Below are 20,499 nucleotides of genomic sequence, written 5' to 3'. Positions count from 1 at the left end.
ATATACACAGCTCACTAATTTTTTCTTACTAGTTTTAATAGTTTTAGGGTCAATTCTCTAGGCAAATATAGATTATCTGAAAATAGTAATGCTTTCAACTGTTTTTACAACATGAAGGTGACTCCTAATATTGAATAATAGACAAAGAACATTTAAAAGTTATGATAAGTATGTTTAAGAACTGGGAAAGTGATCTTAACAAATGAAAAGATGGAAGATATCAGCAGAGAATTAAATACTGTTAAAAACAACTAAATGCAATCTGGAGCTAAAAAGTGTAATCTTAAAATGAAAAACTTATTGGATAAGCAAAGCACATTCAAAACAGAAGAATGGTTCAGTGAACTTGAAGGCAAAACAGTAAAAATTATCCTAGCCAAAGGAAAGAAGAAAGATGAATTAAATAAAATAAACATAGTTTAATGACTTATGAGCTAGTATTAAGTAGTATAATACATGTGTAATTGAAGTCCCAAAAGGAGAGAAAAGAGAAAACATGAAAAAAAAATTGGAAGAAAACATTGCTTTAAAAATGTCATATTTTGTTCCAAAAATACAAACAAAAAGATTTAACAATCTCAGACATCCCAAAATAGGATAAAACAAAGAAAATCATAACCAAGCACAGCAAAGTCAAACCGATAAAAATCCAAGAAAAGTCCTGGCGTAGTGGCTCACGCCTGTAATCCCACCACTTTGGGAGGATGAGGTGGGTGGATCACGAGGTCAGGAGTTCAAGACCAGCCTGGCAAACATGCTGAAACCCCATCTCTACTAAAGATACAAAAAATTAGCCAGAGCCAGGCATGGTGGTGCACGCCTGTAATCCCAGCTACTTGGGAGGCTGAGACAGGAGAATCGCTTGAGCCTGGGAGGTGGAGGTTGCAGTGAGCCAAGATCACGCCATTGCACTCCAGCCTGGGTGACAGGGTGAGACGCTGTCTAAAAAAAAAAAAAAAAAAAAAAAAATCGGCCAGGCGCAGTGGCTCACACCTGTAATCCCAGCACTTTGGGAGGCCAAGGTGGGCAGATCACGAGGTCACGAGATCAAGACCATCCTGGTTAACATGGTGAAACCCCGTCTCTACTAAAAATACAAAAAATTAGCCGGGCGAGGTAGCGGGCACCTATAGTCCCAGCTACTCGGGAGGCTGAGGCAGGAGAATGGCGTGAACCCAGGAGGCGGAGCTTGCAGTGAGCCAAGATCGCACCACTGCACTCCAGCCTGGGCGACAGGGAGACTCCATCTCAAAAGAAAAAAAAAAAAATCAAAGAAAACAAATCTTGAAAGCGGCCATAGGAAAAAGACACGTTCTGTACATAGAACAAAATGAAGAACTGCTAATTTCTCATTAGAAGCAATGGAAGCCGGAATACTGTGAAACAATGTTTTCAAAATGCTGGAATTAGAAAAAAAAAGTGTATCAAGAAAACAAGAAGGCTGGGAAAAAATATTTGCAAAAGACATATCTAATAAAGTACTGTTATCCAAAATATACAATGAACTCTTATAACTCAGCAATAAGAAAATAATCACCTCAATTTTAAAATGGGCAAAAGACCTGCACAACTCATTGAAGATGATAAAGAGATAGCAAATAAGCATATGAAAGGATGCTCAATGTTATGTCATTAGGGAACTTCAAATTAAAACAACAATAAGATACTACTACACACTTATTACGATGGCCAAAACTTAAAACACTGACAACACCAAATGCTAGCAAGGATGTGGAACAATGGGAACTGTCATTAATTGCTGGCGGGAATGCAAAGTGGTAAGCTGCTTTGAAAGCTAGTTTGGCAGTCTCCTACAAAACTGAACATAATTTTATCATATGACTCAGCAATCACATTCCTTGGTTTACCCATAGGAGTTGATCAATAGAATGGAAAGCTGTTTTTAAACAGTTTTAAAGATGAATAAAATAAAGAAAATACTGGTAAACAAAGTCAGCCTTGGAGACTGACAATTCCAAAGTCTGCTCAATGCATGAAGGATGCTGACAAGGAAGGCAGAAGAAAAATAATAAGCCGTGATCTTTTTATTTATGCATTATGTTTTACAGGCAACTTGTTTGTGTCATGGTTTGTCTTCAGAAGCTGTTAGCATAGTGTCTTTATCTTTGAAAGTCTGAAATTTTACCACAAGGTATACCTAGATGCAGATTTTTTTTCTTTGTTTTCATTGATTTTGGTAGGCACTTGGGAAGCACTTTTATCCCAAAGTTGCATGTTTTACTTTATCAAGTTTTTTCAATATTATGTGTTTATTTCCTGTCTTCCAGTTACTGTTCTCTCCTTTTGTAATTCTTATGAAAAGAATATTTTAAATTCTATATCTATGATTCCTACCTCTTAACTATGTTTTCAAAGTACTTATTCTTTTGCTGTTTGGTGATAAATGTTGGACAATTCTCTGGCTCAATATTTCTGTTCAACAATGTACTCTTCTGCTGCCTCCATTCTGCTACTGAGAATTGAGCTTCTGTTTATACCCATAATTATATTTTTTACATTCTAGTTTTTCCTTTTTCATGAAAAACTATTCTTTCCTCCTGATGAAATATGCTTTATTTTTATCTATGTATATGAGTTATATTTATTTTAAGTTTACTATACTACTTTCTATTTTATGGTATTCATTTTCCTTAAATATGAGTGGTGTGAATGTGTGTGTGCACATGGGGGTCTTTGCTAATTTTCAACCTGATATTCCATGTTCACCTGTTGATAGGTGTGTGTGTGTGTGTGTGTGTGTGTATCTTTGTGTTTTAATGTATTCTTCAGCCAGTGTTAGGGGAGTGATTTATTCAAATAGTCATACCTACTTGACTTTGTCACTTCATTATTCTTTAAATTACCTAATCCACTGATGACACTTCTCTGTTTCCCATACCTACATGTTATTGTAATTCTAAAATATCCCTGCTTCACAATTTCTAGAGATGTTTTTGAAAATGAGTATGCAGATACATGTACCTAGTCTTGCAGTTTAATCCATTTCTTGTATATAATGTTATAATAATAAATTTATTCCAATATGCAAGACTCATATTTATTAAGTGTGTATAATGCATAGAGAGTTTTTTGCTGGTTAGTAGGAAATATAAAATATAGAAAGAACTCAGAAAAAAAAGAACTCACAGTGTAGGGAGATGGACAAACACGTAAGCAGCTCATTATAACATAAAATGGCATGTATGAAGATAATAGAAATATGTAGAAAGTATATAGTGTGGGCCAACCGTGTGTCAAGGGAAGGGGTGGGAACAGTTTGGCAGCAAGGAGTATTTTATTACTAACATTACTTAATGGTGATGATTAAAGCAAACCAACAGTTTTATTATTTTTAAAAATTTTTCACAAACAGTAACAAAAACAAGACTTCTAGCCTGCACAGGTGACAGATCACTCCCACTGTTCCTCCTTGTTGTGCCAATTGTGGAGGCTCATAAAGGCCAGTGATGTGCTGCTCTGCTGGGCCTCATCACTTTAGAGATGAAAATCTTTATAAGTTGGCATGTTAGAAAAGGTGAGGTTTGAGAGGAGGTGATAAGACACAAGAATCGTAAAAGCTAGACACGAAGGCTCTTATTGGTGATTTGGGTACTGAGGATGAAGGTGTGGACAGAGTCTAGGGTGACTCTTAGGCTTTTGATTGGCAAGACAAGTAAAAAAGGAAGGGCAGGTTTCGTGGGATGAAGCATGCAATGAATATGAGATACCCACAGAGCACTCAAGAAAGTAAACTAATAGCTCCTTCTAGAAACAGATTCTGAATTTCAAGAAGGAGATTGGGTTAAAACACAAATGTGGTTTTAGTAACATGTTATCAACAAATGATGCCCAGGTGTTTTAACATGAGGAGAATAACCTGAATTGCTTGCTTAAAATGTGGATTCTAAGGCCCTCTCCATTTAGAAATTTTCATTCAGTCAGACACAGATGGGACACAAATATCTGCAATTTTTAAAAGGCGAGTTGATCCTGTAAAGGTGGCCCTCTGACAACACTTTAGAAAATTCTGCTATAAACACATCAAATCAATGGCCTTGTCTAAAAAGACCCTCTTCTACATGGCACCAGCAACGCAATAAAATTTGTCAACCCATGAATAGTTATCAACTTAATCTAGCTCCCACAAATTTTCACCAATCCATTAGTTGTCTCCTTTTTTATACCAATATTTATAACATTTTGGTACCATTTTAGAAAAAAAATAGTGAATATGCTTATCACATGGTATCTTTTCAAGAAAATAGAATGTGCAAATACATATTTACATAATTGATATTATTCAAGGGCTAAATATTTGCACACTTTAAATAAGGTCAAAGTGAAAAATGCAAGTTATGGACAGTTAGAGAGACCAGTATAGTTACCTTACTTTTATACAAACAGAAAAGAGCTGAACTTACAAGGATATATTTGAAAACGTGAAGGAAACACTTTGGAAAATTTGGGAGAGGAAATGAGGATTTTAGGGACAGTGACTTAAAAGGATGGGCAGGATTGGAAGTGAGAATGCCAGTATTTTAGCTTTTTTATGTGTTGCTATAAATTCTTTGCAGGAAAAATTTGAATTGTCTATAAATAAAATAACTTATGCCCTCTCATTTCCCTCTGCAAATATCTATAATGTCTCTATGATGAGCGATCCCAAAGAGTTGCTGCTACACAGAAGGAAAGAGATGAATATTGCCACTGACAAGAATTGATACACTTTTTATTTTCTCAGACATCTATTAAAATTATCAATGGATCAATTTATTTTCTGTAGATTCAAAAAAGTAATGTTAAGTAGCAGGCTCTGGAAGCTGTGGGAATCTTTTCCATTTATTATTTCTGCACTACCTGGGAAAATATGTTCCTTTGTTGTATTAAATTGTGGTACTGGAGTTAAGTCTTTCAACTGAAAAGAAAACAAGAATGCTGGAGAAGGAGCTTGGGAAAATATTTCAACAAGTTATTTACATATTTTCCAAAGCAATTGCCAATGTCTGGCAAAGGAGGGCAAAATTATTTTTATGTATTCTGGAGGGATTAATGGGAGGCTTTATATGTTACATATCAAACCTATCTCGTATAAAATACATAGCACTATTTTAAGAAGTTCAGAAGGGTTCTTTCTGGCTACATAAATAAAACTAGAACTTGCAGGAAATACAATATGCTCATCCATTATCTGAATGTTGCTTTGTTTTGTTTTTGTTTTGTTTTGTTTACAAGACAACTGTTTCTGCTTCTTGTCTCTTCAACTAAAATAATTTATAGGCAAATTGAAGCTGGACAAATAGAACCATATCACTGAAGCTGATGTACAATGTCCATGAGGAAAACTTCACAAAACTAGAAAATGTAGTTCTAAGAATAGAAGACTACGAGGGTTGTCTCTCAAATACCTTTAGGGAGCGGAATGGAGGTAATGCCTTAGTGATTTATCTATTCTTGATTTAAATTCAAGGAAATGGACCAAATAGAAATGAGGGCCCACAGTTATGCATGTGGAATGATTTAGTAATAAAATGACTGATAGGTATTCAAATATTTTATCAAGGGAAGTTATTAAAAATAGGACAAACCACAAACTCTGCATTACCCATTGTTAAAGCCTAAGGAGTAATTTTTTGGAGGCAGAAAAAAACTCGATTACCTGCTATAGTTTTCCTAGACCTAAAATTTTATGATTATTTATAGCAGTTTTTCATGTACAGAAAATATTAATGTTTGTTCCAGAGGTCTTTCCTGACTCCAACCCTATAGCAGGCCTCAGGCTGCACGCCCTTCCATCACCATGATTTTTAAATTCGTTTGGCCTCATTCATTATGTACAGTCCATAGTCAGGTGCCATTGATTCACCCTGCAGAGACTTTGTCTTTTCCAGTTCTCCCTCTCTAGTCTACAGACAATTTCTGATCTCAGCCTCTGTGTTCTCCCCTTTGGAGACATCAACATTGCTTTCCTACCCTACAGGCTACTTCCAGCTGGCAATGGTATCAACATTCTTCCAGTCACTTGAAAATGAAATATGAATTAGTTTTGACATCTTCCTTCCTTTCTTTCCACCTCCATATATCATCGGAGACCAGGTCAATTCTTTCTTCCTCATGTGCCTTGAATCTTCTATTTGCCATTTTCTCTGTGTACAAGCTGAACTTCTGTTCCTCTAATATGGACTTTCTTAAAATTGTTTAAAGGTTCATAGCTTTCCTAAAATTGTTTAATGGTTCATGGCTTAAGTCTCATTAAAATAAACATCATTAAAATCTACCTTACATCACATAAACAATGGTCTACTTACTTCAAACTATGTGTGATGGTTAAAAAAAAATCACAGGATCCCTAAATAATTTAAATAATAAAACAGTGAAACATGAGCTTAAGGTCAGACTTTCTAGCTTCCAGTCTTGTTTCTGCCACAAACCTGCTTTGTGATCTTGGATTTTGTGTACTCATTTGTGCTATGAGCAAGTTAATAAGCTTCAAGGACCCCCTTTCTCTTAAAGTCTAGAATCCTCTGATAAATTTCTTTGAAATGAGATCCATTAACTATTGAGACTTGCTATTCCTGGCTCTTTTTTCTGTGGCAACTATCTTAGTCCATGTGTATTGCTATAAAGAAATACCTGAGACTGGCTTTTACAAAGAAAAAAGATTTATTTGGCTCATAATTCTGCTTGCTGGACGATTGGCCATTTGGTGAAAGCCTCAGGCTGCTTCCACTCATGGCAGACGGTGAAGGGAAAGCCAGCACGTGCAGAGATCACATGGCCAGAGAGAGAACGAGAGATGGGAGAGGTGCCAGGCTCTTTTTCATAATCAGCTCTCACAGAAACTAATAGAGCAAGAACTCTTTATCACCAGGACAGCAGGACAGCACCAAGCAATTCATGAAGGATCTGTCCTTGTGGCCCAAACACCTCCCATTAGGCTCCACCTCTAACATTGGGGATCAAATTTCAACATGAGGTTTTGGGGGGATAAATATCCAAACCATAGCAGCAACTATGTCCCATGTCTTCTGGCCCCATTTCCTTCTAGGACCAATAATTTTTCTCAGCTTCCATCTTAGAGGTTTTCCTTCATTTACTTTGGTGTTCTTGTTGTACTGTATTTCTCTTGTATTTTCTCTTCCTAGATTACGCATACTCACACTGCATTTGGATTTTTCTAATATCCTGCACATTTACCCATCAGAACATTTATCATGGGGTGTTGGGACGATGTTTTACTCATGCATATTTCCAGTGCCTGGCCTAGGGCCTGAAACATAAAGATGGCTCATTAATTTCTTCAAGGGAACTAAGCCGAGAAGGTAAACACTATGGCACCACAAATGATTGCATCGCTTGGGCATTGTCAATTCAAATGGATCCATGGCAATTCTACTATGATACAAGCAGAAAGCTGGTGCTTGTTTCTCATGGCCCTTTTTTTCCAATGCAACTGTCCCCAAGGTTTGATTTTAAGTGATCATTCTTCTTCTCTTTCCTCTCCAAAGCATCGTGATAGCAAAAACATTATTTGAGGCACCAAAGGAGGACATCAAATCTAACAAGCAGGAAACATAGTAAATATTCTCAGGCTTATCACTTACTTAGGTCTTTCTGCATGTTTTATGTAATCAGATTTTTTAAACAAGCCTTAAGTAGATGTAAATTCTAGGCCTTTAGATTTTTGGTTGACATGGGTGATAAGAGACATTTTATTGACTGATTATATTACATTATGAGAATAAATACAGGGTAATTCTGAAAGTTTGGTCTCTTGCTTCCTCTGAGCTATTAGTTTTATCATTTTGATATAAAGAAACATAGACGGTTGGGGTTTGAAAGAACCTTAAGAATCTTGTAGTATGACCTCACCTAAGCTGGGTTACTACAGCACACTTGATTTGCAAGATTTGATAGGTGTTCTGAGAAAAATTTTTAAAGATTTGAGAAGAAAAAAAAAGAAATGAAAGTTCTGTGAGTAACAATATTCAGGAAATGCCAAGTTTTTAATATCAGACTAGTTTTTCTTGTATTTTTAATGCTTTAATATGATAATATTCCTAATGAATTTTCAAGACTACACCAGGATATTATATAACATATCCACAATGTTTTGATTATTGAAATATTTCTTAGTGAAATGCATATGAATATCCTTCAGACGAGTTTACTGAAAAACATGTTTGGAAATTCTGAGACCCAAAGGAGTATAGCTTATCTATAAATACAGATGATTAGTGAGTCCTAGAACCAGAACCAGAACACTTAGAATCTCTCTTTCATTCTCTTTCCAAGACATCATGTATTCTGATACCAATCTGTACTGCTTTCCCATATTTTATGCTACTTTAGATAAAAGGACAACACCCAAGAACAAAAATTACTTGGTAACAACAATCATATTTAGACAGTATTTTTAAAATTTTGACCCATTCCTACTGCCAGTACTGTTACCTGAAAAAACAAAAATTGCTACTCAATTAAAAAGTCTTAAAGATTTCTGGCAAATTATTTATAACATTGGGAAAAAACATAAAAATAAGTCTGAGTAATATTTTATATGTGTGTATATATATGTACTTACACATGGTGTTTATAAACTGCCCGATTTTTAGTTTTTAAATAGATACAAATTCCTGATTTTTAAATAAATATGTCAATTAAAATAGTTTCCATTATATAAGCAAATCAGAATCTGTGGTAGACTCTAATCTCACACAGATTTATCATTTTTATTGTGCTGTGCAGAATAAATCAATTAATTTACATTTTTAAAAATATTCTTTGGAGACAAAATATCAGACTAGTCAACTTTTCAGTTCAACAATGACATGTGATTTGATGTATCTTGCTAGTCTAAATTTGAATTTGCATTAAATTTTCCAAATAGGAATGTTTTTTTTAAATGGAGTTATGATGGCTTATCACCAGGAATTAAATAAATAAATAAAACTATGCATTGTTTTTGCAATGGCAAAATGCTTAAAGGTCACCATTAACAAATAGGAAAAACATGTCGCATAGTTCAAAAGAAATGGAAACAAATTTGACCATAAAAATGACTTCTGCTCTTGTATGTCTGCAGAAATCTGGAAGACAAGTCAAGTCAAGACACCCGCTTAGCCTTTGACTCCACTAAGTATAGAAGACAGTTTATGTGAACACTGTTGGTAACTCCTCCATATTTAAGTAAAGAAAATACAATGTAAGAAAAATAGACTTATAGAATCCTATGCCTGAAATAAATGTAGAAAGAACATTTTCTGTCCTGAAAATAATTCTCTCCAATAAAGTAAAAATACCAATACCTATTGAAATATGTTTGGACAAATATTTGATTTAGAAAAAAAAAAAAAGAAAATACCCCTTCCTTGCTTTGGAATCTTACTAGGCCCAAATATATATATATATTTTGGCATATAAAATCCCAAGATAGACAAACTCATCCAAATAGAGTGGGGTGGATTTGGGGTATGGAGGAGAAGAGTCCTTTCTAGGAGCGGTATCATCAAATGTCATGCATCACTCATATGTTCACTCACCTGAGGATTAGGCTTTGAACATCTAGGTGCCCAGTCTGAAATCTTACATTGAACAGATATTTACTGAAAAAGCAGTATGTGCCAAACATTATTCTAGGTATGGGAGATTCAGTAGAGAAGTAAACAAGTATGGTCCCTGTTTCAGAAGCTCACAATTTACCAGGAGAGATATTCCATAAACAATATCACACAATGGAAGTGCCATGAAGAAAATAAAAAAGAGTGATGCAATTGGTGGTTGGAAAGGGACAGTCTGAAGAGACAGCATCTGAAATGACAACTAGATGACAAGAAAAATCCATCCATAAAAGGTTCTGAAGGAAAGATATTCCAGGCAAAAAAGGATGGCAGATGCAAAAGATCTAAGGCAGGAGCGAACTTGATGTGCTTGAGGGAGAGATAAAGGGCTATGGGTTGGAAACACACTCAGGAGGCAAGAGGGGCTGTAGGATCAGGGGGTGAGACAGGCAGGACCAGATCATGCAGGGCTTTAAGCAATGAGATTTTATTCTATGAGTCTGAGAAGGTATTGGATGGTTTTATGCAGAGGAGTGGCATGATCAGATTTACATTCTTAATAAGACTGCTTCCACTCCTGTTTGGGGAATCAATTGTAGTCAGAAAAAGAAGGAAGGAAAACAGTTAGCAAGAGAGTGGCTTAATCCATTTGCAATGGTGGCTTACAGACTTAGACTAAGGTGTTAATAGTAAAAATGCGGGAGAATAAGATAGATTCCAGATACGTTTTAGAGATTGAATTGCCTTGACATGCTGATAGAATCAATTTTGGGGAAAGTAAAAGAGAAAAATAAGAAACGTCTTCTAGCTATTTGGCTTGAACAATTGAGTAAGTGCAGGCGGGAGGGCGCCTTTACTGATACAGGAAGTCCTAGAAAAGGAAGGGATGTGTGTGTGTGTGTGTGCGCGCGCGCACGCGCGCGCGCGTGTGTTTGTGTGTTGATGGAGATGCGCCATTTATCAAGACTTTTAAAAATATGTTGAGTTTAAGATGCCTATCAACATTTAAAAGAAGATGTCAAGTAGCATGTAGATCTAGGAGCCCAGAATTTATGAGAGAAATCTGGTTTGGAGATATGAATTTGGAAGTTATTATCATATAGATAGATATTTAAAGTTACAGACCTAGAAGTATTCACCCAAGGAAAGCGCGAAGGCAAGAGGGCTCCTCCGAAGTCCTAGAGCACCAAAATATTTGAGCAGTCAGGAAGGTGAGGAGAAACCAACACCGAAGGCTAAGAAAAAAATAGCACTGTGTGCCCATCCGTGATCACGAATGGAAAGTGTGACCAGTCAACAGAGAGGGTGTTTCTCTTCAGCGGTGTTCACAACATGAGTTTTTGTCTTTTGAATGCAGTCCCCTAGGTCCTCTGTGGAGTAAATTATCTAGGATTTCAGCTTATTACACAGCTCTGGAATAAAGAGGCCTTCATGGCTAGAAATCTATGGACCAGTCTAACAAGACTAGATGATTTGGACCCATTTTTATGTTCACTTGAGGAAAAACACCAAGAGTGTCCGATCCCCATGAAGGGGAGGAGAAGGGAGAGAAAGAAAGGGAGAAAGGATGAAGCTCAAGGTTAGAAGGCCTCGCTGGACTGACCTTTTTAATGACATCTGGCTTTTCCCCTCCTGTGCCTTACTCTGTAGCTTCCCTTCAGCAGATTACCTTCAGACACAGTAAGCCATGGAAAGGACCCTTTCTGTCACAAAGATAATAGCCATTTTCATGTGATCTGTTGTTGCATTTTTAAGTTCTCGTGTCCTTGAATCAATTTTCTAATAACTAATTAGCATCCCTTTCAAAGTTCAGAAGCCTTGGAAAGGGCAGGCTATAGTGAAGTAGCTAATTTCTGTCTTCTGATTTTCAGTCCACACATCTGCTACTTTGCAATCTATCAGATTTCATGCAGTCCAGCTAAGATGTGATTTAACTAACAAGTATTCAAGCATAAGGTATGGTTTACTTCTGTTCTCAGCTATGACATTTGAGGAAGAGTGTATGATTAGAATCTTATGATCATACTGATGCTGGATTAATTCTCTACTATTTATTGAGGTAAAGGTTTATGAAAATAATCCATTAGCTTTGGCTGTCTCCCTTTTCTTTAAGGTTCTTTGGAGGGCTGTCATGAATATTAATGCTTGTTGTTACCACTTAATTCTTCTTCCTGTACCATTTCCTTCTCTGCAGCATCCTTTTTGAAATTCACAAGGCAGTCACCTCTCACCAAATTCACCTAGAAAAACTGTATTTCTCAGGGCAACATAAATGTTCAGTTTAATTAAATGTTCTTATTAACAAGGGTTTAACCCAAAACAAAGCAAATAAAATGGTGAAATGGTCACCATTCTTATTTAAAACAATAATCCACACAGTGATAGTACTGGCTACCTGAGGAAAGCCTTGGTGTTTGACACTAAACAACACAGAGGGCAGAGGAAGAAAGGCTCAGTCTCCAGACAAGCCAGGCTTTGGTGTTGGAGCAGACAGGAATGATAACATAACTCCACCTAACAGAATACCCCACCAGAATAGTTTGAATATTTAGGAGTTTGTTTTTCTCACATCACAGGAGGCCAAGAGATAGGTACTTGCTGTTCTCAGTTCTGGATCCAGGTCTGCAGAGATCTTGCAGCTTCCATTTTGCCCTTTGGACCCTGGCCATCATGTAAAGACCTGCTATCATGCTGGAGGAGAGGCCATGTGAAGAGAGTCCCCTGGAGGATGAGAGAGAAGCCAGGCAGAGAAGGACTGAAGACCCCCAGCCAGCAGCCAGCACTGAATCCCAGACATGTGAGTGAGGCCACCTTGGATCCTCAAGCCCACCTGAGCTGCTTTGGTTCACACCATGTGAAGCAGAAATGAGCCAGTCCCTACTGCTCCCAGCCATGATTCCTCACTCAGAATTATAGCAATAAAATAGTTACTGTTTTAGGCCACTAAATTTTGGGGTGGTTCATTATGCAGCAATAGAAAACAGAAACGGAAGGTTAAGCAAGTTCTTGTAGTGATATATTTCCCCTAGTAGAGCTCAGTCCTTTATAGAACTCTTTTTCTAACTTTTTACATCAATGATGTCCATTTAGATTGTTGTACTTAGTGTTATTAGACTCTACCAGTTGCTAGAAAATCAATGTGTATGTGTAAGTTTGCACACAATGCATATATATTCTTTGAATAAAGACCAAATACCTACTGATCTACCAATGAATGTTAATAGCAAGGAAAGAATAATGATAAAAGCCATGTATTTATTTCATTTTTATCTATTTTCCTAGTCTTGGAAACAAATTATTTACTTAAGAATTACAATCTTGTTTATATTAATAGTAACATCTGCCATGTTTCTTTGAAACTCCCCTTCCTAACCTCTATTCTGCATGACATAGCACCCTACAAATAACACTAATGTTCACAATCAGGTTTTCATCCTCTACTTGAACTTTTTCAACCTGTTTTCAAGCCACTGGTTAATGTCATTTAATTTTTTTGAACAATATCAGGTAGATAGTACAGGTTTTATTAGCTCTGTTTCACATATAAAACAACTAAGACATTGACCATTGCATAAAAAATCTAAGCATATGTAGCAATATAGCAACAAGACTCACTAGAGAAAAGTTAATCAAAACTTTCATTCAGATATTCCTCTTTTAGCGTGATGTTCTTTGCAAACCATAATTAAGAAACTTACGACATCTGAGTGTGCTGATATTCATGGTGCTCTCTGTGTGTCCAAGAGAATTTAATTTTTTAAGAACCTTCAAAAAGAAATATACAATTAATTTACCTCAATGGGAAATACCTATAAAAGCAGGTATCTTACAGCTCAACACTCAGGGCCTATCATTGTTTTAGAAGCAAACAAAATCAGCTCGGCCTTACACAAAGCTTTCCAAAACCATTAGGCCTGCCAAAATGCTCAGCAGCCCTCTATCAGCAAATTCCTATTTTTACCTACTTATATTTATCTAATCTACACTTTCATTTTGTCCCACCACATATTCATAAACTGAGAGAGAACACTCTGACCCCAAGATAAATACAACTCTGACAAAGATTTCCACCTCCCCCCGCCCACCCTCAACAAATAAAGAAAGAGAAACAGGGTCTCTATTAAATTTCCTGTTGGCCCATTGCCTTCTTCTTATGAGGCCCACCCTGGTCACATGATGCAGAAGAAGGAATACATAAACGTTCAGCTTTCATTTTACAACTATGGTGAAGAACCATAGCCTTGCATTTTGTAACCCAGATGTAATTAAGAAGATTACTGCTCAAATGTAAAACTGAAGCTTGTTTTTTCACATCTTTATTAGTCATATGAAAGAAAATGATTAGGTTTGCTTTGATTTCATTTAGGCACTGGGAACACGGACTAGTGTTTGTTTTCAAGGCTGCCAACGTTTAAACCTTCCAAGCAATTTTGGATTCAACAACTGAACACATTCAACAGCTAATGTATAACACACTATGTCCTCAGTCGAAAACCCACAGCAACTCTAAAACATTTTAAACCATAGCTTTTGTCATGAAACTATTGTAAATCTATGTTCAAAATCTTGTTTAAATTTTGTTTAAACCTTTCTGCAAGAGGATGCCCTTTGAGAAATAATTTCTGGAAGGGTTTATATCAGAGGCACTTATTAAAGTCTGAACTGCAGTTATTGCTAGGGATTTAGTGAGGCTAATCACTTTATTTCAGTTTTGGAGTCAATATTCCTTGATTCACTAACTAGAGTGCTAAGTGGAGAAATAAGTCACCTGACTAAAGAGAATGAAAAAAGAGATTCTTAAGTTTTCAGCAGAATGACTTTTCTCCTTTTCTCCTTCCTCTGTTCTTCTTTTCCTTGTTCTCTGCCAATGTGTGCCACGTGGTTCAGACAAAAGTGCCTAGGAGGAAATCTACATGAAAAGGATGATCATAAGATTGATTTCTCAGAAGAATGACAGAATGTTGATCATTGATGTCGACTGAAGGGTTCGTGGTGGGGGGGTTCCTTATACTAATTTCCTATCTTGTATATTTTTGAAAAATTGTATAATGAAAAGTAAAAAATGTTTTCTTAGGCAAAAATCAGTAACCAATTAACCAAAGCAGTTAACATAGTTAATGACTTCCGAGTAACAGAATTAATGCTAAATTTTCTACTGCCTACTTCCAAAAACAGACACTAAATTTTAACATTCCCTGCTCTGTACTGTCAAAAGCCCTAAGACATTTTAATGTGAAAAGGACTTAAAGATTTGGTAAACTTAGGCTACTTAAAGGATAATTTGGCTCCAAAAGCATAAGTTAAAGCTTTTTCATATAGGTGATAAAGAACATTTGTGTTTGTTTTTTTAGAAGATTACCTTTTTAGTTTTATCGGCAAATAAAATGCAAATTTCTGTGTTTCAGTTATCTATTGCTGCATAACAAACTACCCCCAAACTTAATGATTTAAAATAACAGCCATTGCATTTGCTTGTGAATCCGTAGAGCAGGAATTTGCATAGCAAGAGTGTCTCTGCTCCACGAAAGCTGGAGTCTTAGCTGGGATGACGCAGATGGCTGGGAACCTGGTGGACAGCTCCGCTGGGGTCACAGGTCTGGGGTGTTGCTTCTTCCTGTTGGCAGGGCTTTAAGTACTCCTCCCCATGGCCTTGCCAAATATATAACTGGACATAGTCACAGCCCCGTGGTCTCAGGGGTGGTTGGATTTCTTACATGGCAGCAGACTTCCCAAGAGAAAAAGAGGAAGCTGTCAGGCTTCTAACAGACAGCTCAGGACTGTTACACTATGGATTCCTGCTGCATTGTATCGATCAAAGCAAATCACAAGGGCCTACCCAGTTTTCACGGAAGGAGAACTAGATGAATCAGGACTCCTTACCTTAGTGGGGGTAAAGGAGGTATAGGATTGTGGGCAGCCATTTTTGAAGACTATCACGTAGTGGCTTTAAAAGAGCTTTGTATTTGGATGTATCTTGGACTTTGAATTTAAAGCACATTGGAAAGTACCATCACCTAGTGGCAAAATGTCCTTAGTTTTGGCAGATATCTAAAAGGGGAAAAGGGCTTTAGGATAGTGAAATGGAAAATATCTTTAGTACCCTTTCTCACAAATTAAATAAAAATTACTAGTACAGTAAAGGCACAGAATTTAAGTCACATTACAATGCAGATGTGGGGGGAAATGTGATTTCTTTATTCAGTCTCTAACCTGGATTTTTGCCCCAAATGACTATATACTGGTGAGTAGGAGAAAAAATATATTGAGTATGAATTTTAGCTTAAAGCAATGATCTGTAACCTAAACAGTCTGCTAGGTAATGTTCAGCCTTTCCTTGGGAAAGGTTCTAGATGGTATTCCCTGGACAACTTGGTCCCCCCCTTACTCCTGCTGGCTACAGATCCTAACTGCTGAGTTGTCCACCTGGACCAGTGATCCCCACCCATCCCAGCCTGTCTTGCACAATCAATCTCATTGCACAGCAGACTCCACAGCAATCCCATGATCATTTAATACAGCACTTATACCACTTGAGAACTGAAGGCTGCCAGGGAAGCCTATCCCAGAGCCTCTCTGCCTGATTACCCTCTATGCAGAAAAGAGTCACAGCAAGCCTGAGACTGCTAGCCTTAGGCCTGCTTACAAGATTATCCCATGGCTAGTGTCTAGGACTTGGATTTTGGGAGGATTTCCACCATATTAACTAATAAGAATGGATCACTGTCTCTCAACTATTGTGCAAACGATGTGGTTTTTGCTGAAGACCTGTTTTCCTTCTGGGAGCCTGGAATTTGGCAACTGCCAGGAAGAGGATACCTTCATGATCAGCTCCCAGTAAAAACTCTGGGCACTGGGTTTCTAATGAGCTTCCTGGTAAACAACATTTTACACGTGTTGTCACACCTCGTTGCCATGAGAATCAAGTACATCCAATGAGAGTCCACCAAGAGAGATTCTTGGAAGCTTGGGTCTGGTTCCACCAAACTTTGTTCCAGGCCCTTTTTTTCTTTGCTGATTTTACTTTGTATCCTTTCACTGTAATAAACCATAACCATGAGTACAACCACAAGCTGAGCCCTCTGAGTCCTCCTAGCAAATCCCTGAAACTGGAAGTGGTCTTGGGGACCCTCAGCACATTCTCTGCCACCATGAGACTTTGATATGGTGGCATCTCAGATTCAGAATGCATGGTAGAGCCTATAAGATAAGATTGGAGGAAAGCCAGGAAAGATGAAACTCAGAACTCACTTATCATCACTTCTTTCTTCTTTCTTTCTTCTCCTTCCTACCATTGCCTGAGTCTGGAAGGGGGATCACATTATTTACACAGCCACTATATCAAAATTTACTCCCTAAGGCAGGTAAGCCTGTCAACGACATCAGGGGCTAAAGAAGTAGCTTCTCTAGACTGGAATAGAAAGTCGTCTTTCAGGTCAATAGCCTGTCTTACAGGTTTTTTTCTCACTGCATAGTCGTAGGTTGCACGTTGAATATCATCCGTCATGTTCTATCCACAGTCCCTGTGCAGACGGATGCTTTGGGTGGAATGAATTAAGAGCTTATAACTGCAAAAGTAAAGGACTAAAGCACAATAAAACATTTCAAAATATTACCTCCATTATATTAACTTAAAGTTCATTGCTTTTGTTCATATTAAGGTAAATAAAACTTTAGTATGAACAAAAAAAACTAAATGTGTGTGCATATACTATATATGTATGTGTGTGTATATATATGTACATATATGTATATACATATATATGCATACACACACACATCACCTCAAGTTAATAATATATGCTTTTCTTCAGTTTTCATGTGTTAGTTTGCAGAACTAATTGAGGTTTTGCCATTACTTTTAATGTCAAAAACACACAATTGCTTTTGCACCAGCCTAATAATTTTACTTCATAAAGTTTATCTTCTGTTTTTCAATATAGAAAAGAGATTCACCTAATCAGAGCAAACCCACTGGCAAATTTTCTCTTGTAAAGCAATTTTAAATAAAATACTAAATTTAGAACATCACTAAAAGGCAATGTTTAATATTGTACGCGATCCGACAAGTTTTTAATATATTGAGTCAAAAGTAAATTTTACCGATGATCCAAAAATAATAATCAGGCTGAGTCATCAGTTTTACCTGGGATGGCCATGAGCATGAATAAAAGGACATTAAAATAAAGCAACTAGTGATGAGAACATTCCCGTAATGGCAAGTGCCATGTCCCTGGGAGAGCACATATCCTTGTAATAACCCCTTCTTCAAACTCAGTCTCTCTTTACCTTCTTTGCTTCCAAAACAGCCTTCTCCCCTGCATACTAAATAAGGAGATAAATGCACTCAAGCAAGCAAGCATTACCTGGATTCCACGAGGTGAAAAATAGCGTGGTGAGGGTCTTTTGGAGGAGGGTAGTTGTTCTCATGCAGCATAGTCTGATTTTAGTATCACCTGCTTTGATTTGGAATTAAGGAGAATCCAAAAATAAATGAACTGGCTCAGAACCACTTGATGAAAATAGTGTTGAAAGGCCCTGTCTCCAGCTGGCCAGCATGCAGCAGAACCATGGCTGGGGTCCCCACCTCCCTCCTATTTCTCTTCCTATGTGAGAGCAGCTCATTCCTGCTGCCAGTGCATATTTAACATGAAATTCTTCAAGTACCACTGCAAAGCATCCAGCAAACACACCACCTCTAAAGTTAGTCTTACATATGTAGCCAGAGACATGGATAAATATAGAGACCTAGAAATACATACAGAACGCCAGAAAAACGTGCTCTGGGCCAGAAACATATTGTGAATATGCAAATATCTCAGTGTCTGATACTGACGCTCTGCCCTTTAGCACTTGCCTAACTCCATCTTTCTCTCTTTTTCTCTTTGCACCATGTCCCCCCTCCACCAGTATCTTCCCATCTGTTTATTTTTTCCAAATTTTCATTTTAAAAAATATGGTAGCACCGCTTAAAAATAAGAAAAATATGGTGCCACAAATACGGCTGCCAGGTGTAACATATGATGCTGCTTCTGGGAGTCGGGGAACAAAATGTATAAAGGAGGCTGCATTCAAATTTTCTCACAAAGGTTACCAGAAATGGATTTTATCCATTTTATCTGAACTCTGTTCATTCCTGGTTAGATTTCAGGTCTGCTTTGTACTTTAAAGAAATTGTATAATCCAGGCCTTGTCATCAGCTTTCTTAATTTATTTCCCTGAAATGACAGGCCTGGCAGAGGCAAGCCTGCCTCTCAAATGTCTGGATTACAGTGTAGCTATGGAAACAGGTGTTAAAGGGGCATGGATGTCAAGTTACGCTGGTACTTTGCACATCGCGTTCTATGCGGACAGCATGTTATTTTACATGCTGACCCATGCAACTGCATCCCTGTGCTTGATTTACAGGAGACCATCACAAAGGAGATCTGCCTCGAGGAAACTATCAGACTGGCCCAGGATGGAGAATGAAGACAGCAATTTGCTCTGTTCTCTAAAGCTCTGATTCAAGTTCTCTAGTCTGCCGAAAATAAATAAATAATTTGACATGAAAGAAATGAACAAATAAATAAAATCAAAGGAGAGGTAGGGAAATCAGAATACATTTTTATTCTATGGGGTCATTTTCCTTTTCTTGTCTAAGAGGAAGAAAAATGAGAAGAATATTTTAAGAAACAATCCTGCTCTAATTGATATACCCTCTCTATAACTTTCATGAGTATCCCTGTTCACAGTATTAAAGACCTAGTGAATCTCAGCATCATTATATAGAAGTAGCTGTTTTCAACAACTTGCCAAAAACAATGCTCTGCATTAATCTGATCTACTCAGAAAGAAAAAGAAGCGAAGGAACGAATAGGAGGAGCCACTGTGTGCTGGCCTAGTGATCAGACATGAGTTATTGTATTTCATTTCATCTTTACAAACAGCACTGCAGGGGAGGTATAATCCTTGTTTTATGGGAAAGGAAACTGAGACTCAGAAAGGTTAAGTAATATGCTCAAGGCCTCAAGGTTACAAGTGCAACAGCCAGAATTCAATCTGAGGTTTGTCAACAAAGCCCATGTTCTTTCCACTAATCAACCTAGGCAGCAAGTTTAGGGCATGTAAGGGCAAACTGGCATGCCCTCTCCCTGGCATGCTTCCCCTCACTTCAGCTGGTTTCAGAAGACAAGGCGTCACATCTCAGGCTGGGTAACAATAATTAGGTGTGGTCCCTTGGCACTCAAATTATGTTGGCCTGGCTCCAACTTCTATCCATATTAGCATTACTCAATTGAAATTGTATCCAACCCTCGATGAGTTATTAAATCAAAGTCCAATTTAAATTGATATTTAGAAACTATACTTTTAAAAAGCAGTGGCATAAAACCTAATGGATCCTATCTGTTTTCTTTATAAATACTTGTGATTTTTGATACATCATTGATCTTCTGACAGGCAAAAACAAGAAGAAGAGCAGAGGTATTCCTAAACCCACATGTACATAAAATTTTAAAAAATTAAATTTATGCTTCTGAAAAGGTGTGGTGAGATACATTTGCATTCACCTTAATGTGATCATTTACATGCAAAACAAGTCTAATATAGATGAAGCTAACTGATTTACAGGTGTCTATCCATGTCTATCTGATAAGAAGATAAAAAGAGGCTCAAATAAAACAACCCAAAAGAATAAAGAAGGTTGTTGTGAACTGGCTATTCAAACTAGCAGCAATTGGAAAGTTATAGCAAATTCTGCTTTGCTACCATTGCTGTACTTATAGTTTCTTTTGAAAATCTATACTAATTCATAGGAAAGTTGTAAAGCAACATTACCAGTATAGATTTTGGCCTCAAGTTCCAGTATACAAATTGTGCATCTTTCAATCCTGAGGAGTTGTTGCCACAATCTAGGCAATGATAAGCCAGTTCAAAGATGCAGCTGTACCTCTCCAGTGAGATC

The 20,499-nt window shown here is 37.2% G+C and overlaps 1 long non-coding RNA gene across 3 annotated transcripts in view; it reads right to left on the bottom strand.

The window, feature by feature from the left end:
* The window catches only part of LOC117981700 (uncharacterized), a 103,067-nt gene extending 84,891 nt beyond the window's left edge, over positions 1–18,176 (bottom strand). For all 3 annotated transcript variants that reach the window (XR_004673320.3, XR_010109057.1, XR_008619711.1), the window contains exon 1: positions 17,921–18,176. This is a non-coding gene — a long non-coding RNA (uncharacterized LOC117981700). The remainder of the gene's footprint in view (positions 1–17,920) is intronic.
* Between the last annotated feature and the right edge of the window lie 2,323 nt (positions 18,177–20,499).

This window comes from Pan paniscus, chromosome 11 (assembly GCF_029289425.2).
Source record: "Pan paniscus chromosome 11, NHGRI_mPanPan1-v2.0_pri, whole genome shotgun sequence".
Classification (NCBI taxonomy): Eukaryota; Metazoa; Chordata; class Mammalia; order Primates; family Hominidae; genus Pan; species Pan paniscus.
Note: the sequence above shows the minus strand (reverse complement) of the source record. Positions and strands in the feature narration are given on the sequence as shown.